Genomic DNA, 6,642 nt, shown 5'->3' on the forward strand with positions numbered 1-6,642 from the left:
CCCTGGTCCCCATCATAGGTGGATACCCTCTATCCTCTTGTTCTCCCCTATCACCAGGCTGTTGAGTGAACTCTCTCCTGACCCACCCTGCCACCAAATCCTGCTCTGAGGTCTACTCCAGGCATTCGTCTGCTCAGCAAACATCAATTGAGTGCCTTCTCTGTGCTAGTTCCACTCTGTGCTGGGGTACAGCAGGGGACAAAACAAAGTCCCGGGCCTCACAGAGATGAGTGACCTCTCTCCCCTCTTCCCCATACCCACACAAGTCCAGCCACTCCAGCTTCCCTGCTGCTGCTCAGGGACACCAGCCTTGCTCCCGCCTCCATGCCTGCTGCACTCTCTACATGTCTTGTTATCCTTTATTTCATTCCACTCTCTGCTCAAGTAACACTTTATCAGACCAGTCCGACCCCGCCCCTGGTATTTTTGTTTTGTTTTGTTTAAAGACAGAGTCTCGCTCTATTGCCCAGGCTGGAGTGCAATGGTGCAATCTTGACTCACTGCAACCTCTGCCTCCCAGGTGCAAGCAATTCTCCTGCCTCAGCCTCCCAAGTAGCTGGGATTACAGGCATGTGCCATCACGCCTGGCTTTTTTTTTTTGTATTTTGAATAGAGACATGATTTCACCACTTTGGCCATGCTGATCTCAACCTCCTGACCTCAGGTCATCTGCACACCTCAGCCTCCCAAAGTGCTAGGATTACAGGCGTGAGCCATTGCACCTGGCAGGCTGGCCCTTCTTGACCATACTTCCTAAAATAGCCCCTCACATAAGGAAATTTTGGGGGCCGGTGGATGTGTTCATTAACTTGACTGTGGTGATCCAAAAGCCAGGAAGATTTGGTCTTTACTTGTCCAGCCTCATCTTTCTCTAACCTCCAGATGATACTCTCCCAGCTATGGGAAATGCATTCATTCCTGGGGAGCCATGCTCTCTCTCCCCTGAATTCTCTGCACATGCTGTTTCCTGTCTGAAGACACACACCTCCCACCCTCGCCTCCCAACCCCTGGTACACAAACTGTACTTCAGCCAGCCAGCTCCTGCCATCCGCCTTTAAGGTTGATGGCATCCTCAGGAAACCCTCTTAGCACTACACGCAAGGCGCAGTTAGGTCTCTGCCCCTGGAACCTTTACTGTGACTGCCGATTCAAGCCTCCGATTTCCCTTTCCCTCGCAGCTCAAGTCCTCCCAGTGCCTAGCACACTTCATGGTATAGACTAGGGGCTTAGAATATACGGATGGATGGATGGATGGATGGATGCGTAAGTCTCCAGCCCAAAACTACTACTTTCTGGGTCTGGAAGGAGAGGAAGGGCTTCCTAACATCCATCCGTAGGTTCTAAGCGCCTAGTCTATACCATGAAGTGTGCTAGGCACTGGGAGGACTTGAGCTTCCAGGGAAGGGGAAATCGGAGGCTTGAATTGGCAGTCATAGTTAAGGTTCCAGGCGCAGAGACCTAACTGCGCCTTGTGTGTGGTGCGAAGGGGGCTGATTCTAAGCACCTTCTTGTACAAGCCCCACAGCAGGGCTGGGGAAGAGGGTGTCCTTGGGAGGTCCTCTTGGGGCTCGGACCTGAAAGGACTCCCAACTCCAGACGAGCCCCACTTCCTGCCCTGGGAGGCAGGGGCCCTTCCTTCCATCACGCCACTGAGGCACGGGGACTCTGAGCCGGCTGGCCCGCTCTGTCTTACCCGTCCCCTACCCCCGCACCCCGTCTCAGGAGCGGGGTGGCGGCGGACTTTTCTCTACCAGACCCACAGCCCTCACGCCCGCACACACTATGTTTGCGGAGAGGCCAGGGCAGACAACCTCCACCCTTTTCCGGAGTCGCTGGCGCCCCCTCATTCCCGCTCCAGCATCCCATGCCTTGCTTCACCCCTGGTGCCTCATCATCGCGCCAGGAAGCCAGGGCCCGGGAATTTCCTTTCCTGGTGGCGCCTCGGGTCAGCTGAGTCGACCATCACGTGACTGGGACTAACGTCCTCTGGGAGACAGGGGGCTGCTAGGAGTGAGGTGGAGAGCGGACCACAGCCCACCGGAAGTGTCAGGGAGGAAGTGCTGGCGTCCCCTCCTCCTTCTCCCAGAATCCTTCCCTGGAAAAAAACCAGCGCCAACCGCCCGTTTATCTGACAGTGGAAGTTATTTGTTTAACTTAAGGGGGTAGGATCCCGGGAGCCAGGGGGATTCAGGTCATTGCCATGTTTTCCACTGTTAAGCGAATAGCATTATACACAGCCGCGGACTGTGGCAAAAGACATTTTTGAAACTATTGAACTGTACTACACATACAGAAAATTGTACCTATTAGAAATATAAAGCTTAATAAGCTTTCATCAACTGTAGACCTCACATAACCAGCACCCAGATAAAGAAATAACCAGATAACTTCTTCAAATGCATGGGTATTTTATTTCATTTTGATGAATCGTCTAGCTACCTAGCAAAAAGGGCTGTCATAACTAACATGCTCAGGAAAACTCCCTACAGCTGTAACATCAATAGATGCATATCTTAATTTTTGCCAATCTGATGGAGAAAAAAAATCGGTTGCTTAGATTGCAGTGGTAGTCTGCTTCCTGGTAGCTTTGAGCTCATGGGTAGTCTAGACCAACTAAGTTTCTGACATTGACTTGAAGAGGCAAAAACTGAAAGACAAAACAACAACAAAAATATATTACAGAATAGACTAATAACCAAAGAAGAAATTGAATACAGTCGTCCCTTAGTAACCTCAGGATATTGGTTCCAGGACCCAGGAGATACCAAAATTCACAGACGCTCAAGTCCCTGATATAATATGGCAGCAATACTTGGGGCTCCAAGTCCAGCACACAGTCCCAGCAGGGCCAGGCGGGGTGGCCAGGTTGGCACAGGCATCAGGTCCCAACTTCCTTCCCTCTTTGCCAACTCTTAGACCAAGGAGTTCATCTTCTTGGACCTGCAGTCCAAACTGTACTCACGTGGGGACAAGAACATGCTGATGGATGAGGTGGCGCAGCAGGCACAGTGGTGCAATGAGATGCTGTGCACACACCACATGCTGAGGGAGGCACCCAGCATCACCGGCGACATCAACACGAACACCATCAGCATGCCCACGGGGGTCCATGGATGACTCCTGGCTGCAGGTGCAGAGTGTCCCAGCCGGACGCAGGTACCAGGGCTGGCGCCCACAGCCCCAAAGCCCCCCAGACTCCATGGATGAGCCTGTGAGCTCTTGGAAAAGGCTCCATACCCAAGGAGGCAGATGTGGGTGCTCTCTGAAGTTGTCACAGAGGGCAGAGAGCTCGCGGTTTATGGTGTAGGGGCCGGGAACTTGGAGGGCATTGTGTGTGGGGCTGGACTCTGAGGTGGCCAGAGGCCAAGGAACGTCATCCTGGGCACAGTCTGAGCCATGCTGCCAGGGCAGGGTATCCAGCTCCCAGCCTGGGAGTGCCGAGAGGCAAATCCACTGCAGAGCAGCGGTGATAGTCAGAGTCCCACCTCCTCTATCTGTTGGCAATCCAGTGGCGGTCTAGGATAAAATCTTGAGAGTCCCATACACATGGTGATCCCACAACACACCTCACAGGCCAGGCAGGAACACACAGCCCCCGTCCCTCCCTCCCAGGTACCATCATAGCTGCTAGCGTGTGACTGAAGGCAAGGTCTCTGGCCCCCGCTGAAGCACTCCTGCCAGCCAGGGGGCTCCTGCACCTTGGCCTGTTGCTCCTAGGGGTTGCCTGTGCTATTCAGACAAGGTGATCACAGTGCCTGCTGGCCCAGCTGAGCTCCACATAGCGAGCCCACCAGCCTCCCCTGCCACGGACTCTCCCTCTTCTGATTTCCCAGCAGGAAGGACCCAGCCTCACCTATAGGACCTGTAGCCCCCCTCAAGCAGCTGATGCTCCCCTCTTAGACTTATAAGTCTATGGCTAGTGGCATATGCCCTCCCTGTCTTACCCAGGGTCTGGGTCTTTCTGACCACCCAGAGAGGCCTCTGGCACTCACTCCAGCCATCCATCCCTTTTAGTTTCACCATCCTGGGTCAAGCAGTGTTCCTTCTCTATCAGGCCTGGTGGCTGTTGGGTGGGGCTCCCCAAGGTGAGAAGTGGCCCTGGGCCAGTGGGTTGGAAGAGAGGGTGACCAGAGAAGGGGGAACCCCGAGGGGGCTGAGCATTGGTCTGAACTGAGGCGCACCTCCTGGGTACTGTGGGTCAGGCCAGTGTGTGTGGGCTGGGGAGGGCCGCCGCAGCCCCCAAGCACTACCTGTGAAGCTCTGGCTCCTCCCTCCATCTTCCTCCCCTTTCCCTTCCAGCCCCTCTTTTCCAGGAACCTTGCCACACCTGCACCTGCGCCCTCCCCTCCTCAGCCCTCCCACAGCTGCCGCAGCACGTCCGTGCTCTGTGCTTGCCTCACCAGCTCTCTGCTCACTTTTCTCTCTCCTGTTTTCTCTCTGCTTCTCTCCAACTGCCAGCTGATGGGGTCAGGAAGTTCATCCGGACCTGAGAGCCCCAGCCCCACTTCGACCTCTAAACAGATCCTCCTCTTCTCGGAGGCCTCCCTTTCCAAGCCTGCCTGGGTGAGTGTCCTGTGACTTGACAGTGGCTCCCCAACCCCAAAGCCAGCCCCCTTCATCTGTGACTTAGTCTGTTGTAGTGCTGAGCTGACACATCCAGGTGTGACTGTTGTTGAAAACTTGTGCCCCTCAGTAGTATGCCCTGCCCTGTTCTATACATATCTATAAATATATACATATACACACACACACACATATATATGTACACCTACACGTGGCTAACCGCCTCACCTCTAGCTTTGGGAATCAGTCACCGTGCTGTCCTTGTGGAGTCTTGTGGCCCAACAAGAGGAAGCTGTCCCCTGACATTGCCCCTCAAACGTGCGCCACCTCCAGTGAGCCTCCCTGTCATGCCCGGCCTGTGGACAGCCAGCCCCCACCATCCCTCCCACCCCCTAACAAACATGGGGGCGTGTGCAGGCAGCTGTGTGGCCTGACAGTCTCTACCAGTCCTGCTGTCCCTCGGCTGAGAATCAAACCCATTTCTGGATGACGGGGAATGTGTCCTCTGCTGGCTGTGTCCTCTGCGGAGCTCAGGGGAGGGAAAAGGCCAAGCCATTTCTAGGGTGCTGTTGGGAGCAGTGTAAAGGCCACACCCTTTCCAAGGGACACTTTTCCTGGAAAACCCCTGAAGCTTAGGTGAAGCCGGCTCTGGCCACTAGAGAGCAGAGCCATGAAGTCAGGCTGGAGGAGCCTGCGGGGCGGCAGGCACTCTGGAGGGACAGATGGAACAGGTCACCAGGTGCACTGGAGGGACAGACAGAACAGGCAACCCTTTCAGTGAATATTTGCACCCTTTCAGTGAATATAGGCAAATCTGTTATTCCATCTGTAAAATCATATTATTGCTCTTCTGTTAATGTCATATTTATAAAAGTATCAAAATGCCAAATGCTAAAAATGGAGATGGTCTAGTAACTAGAAATGCCCACCCCAGGGAGCGCACATACATCTCCCCCTACATCCTAATAAAGTGATGTATTTTGGAACACAGACGTTAGAACTTCATGAAGTTGTAGCTGTTGATTCTTTCCCAAGCATCATAAACTTATGATTCAGGCAATGTATGACTGAAAGAATTCATTCATCATCTACAGACACATTAACATAAATATGGCACAAATTATGCCTCTAACTGAAACCGGGAGGTATAAAAACATACTTCACTCTTCGTAAAGAACTTTGTGAGGAAACATAACTCTGTGATTGTGTAGACGCTTTTCCTCGTAATACTTTCACCTTCACAAACGGTAGACTGCACTGCAGCTTGTAAACATTTTAAGTTGCATAAACTTCCCCTTGATTTTCAAATGAAGTGTAATACTGTCTACTAAATCTCATTTTTGTTTCAACTAATACTCTCACATATACTGGTTTATAATAATGGTTGTTATTATTTTTAAAGTGTTTTTCATTCAAAGAAAAGAAGCAAATTCCTGTGTCAGATTAACCAATATGGTTGAAGAATAGGTATTAGCCAGAGAGGTCTAGATGGTAAAATCAATCTTCTAGCCTCAAAGAAACTCCGTGAACACAGAGGAATGCCAGGTGTCACACAGCTTTCCTTCACTCGAATTCATTCTTGACTAGAGCCTGTATGCCTGTTCCAGGGACATTTAAACTCTGAAAGGATTTCTTACGATCCTTACTAAATACATTAAGAAGAATGCCAACCAGTGCCCTTTTGTATACTGAGCCATGTCGTCATGTGATTAAAACAGGTAACATGAACTCTGACGTTAAAATGTAATGCGGATGTGAAGGCTCTAAGCTACAAAAGATTTTCCACATCCACAGTCAATGACAGGATCCTTTCATTCCTCAGAAATAATCCCTTTTAGGTCATTGAGAAAGAGTCCAACTGCTGCAGCTCATGATGCAATATCTTCAGGAGCCCAGAGCACGTACAAATCCTAAGGGAACTACCATAGTACGGCGCTCATTCCTGACACCAGAACAAATGAATCACACTCTCTCCTGCACACACCTGCCAGAGCAGGCCACTTTCCTCTTCTGTGAGATTTAAAAGGCTCCCCAAAATATTATTACTCCCATCCCCAAGACACAGAAAATAGGGGGAA

General features: G+C 51.5%; 1 pseudogene; it reads right to left on the bottom strand.

The window, feature by feature from the left end:
• The window catches only part of LOC105539783, a 7,902-nt pseudogene extending 4,806 nt beyond the window's left edge, over window positions 1-3,096 (bottom strand).
• Between the last annotated feature and the right edge of the window lie 3,546 nt (window positions 3,097-6,642).

The sequence above is a fragment of the Mandrillus leucophaeus genome, unplaced genomic scaffold (assembly GCF_000951045.1).
Source record: "Mandrillus leucophaeus isolate KB7577 unplaced genomic scaffold, Mleu.le_1.0 Scaffold2099, whole genome shotgun sequence".
Lineage (NCBI taxonomy): Eukaryota > Metazoa > Chordata > Mammalia > Primates > Cercopithecidae > Mandrillus > Mandrillus leucophaeus.